We start from the raw sequence: 218 nt of genomic DNA, 5'->3' as shown, positions 1-218 counted from the left end.
AATGAACCGATTTCAAGGCCGGTTAAGATATAGATAAATTTTGACAAACAATAATGTGATCAAATGATATCAAACCAGAATTTATTTTATCTTATGACATTAATTTAAATCAAGACTATAGTTTATAATATTTAAAATACTACCTAGTCAAAGATATGCATTTATTAAAATCAAATATGCATTTATAAAAATTAAATATGCATTTATAAAATCAGAAA

The sequence above is a fragment of the Brassica oleracea genome, chromosome C3, assembly GCF_000695525.1.
Source record: "Brassica oleracea var. oleracea cultivar TO1000 chromosome C3, BOL, whole genome shotgun sequence".
NCBI classification, from domain to species: domain Eukaryota; kingdom Viridiplantae; phylum Streptophyta; class Magnoliopsida; order Brassicales; family Brassicaceae; genus Brassica; species Brassica oleracea.
This window is presented reverse-complemented; position numbering follows the sequence as displayed.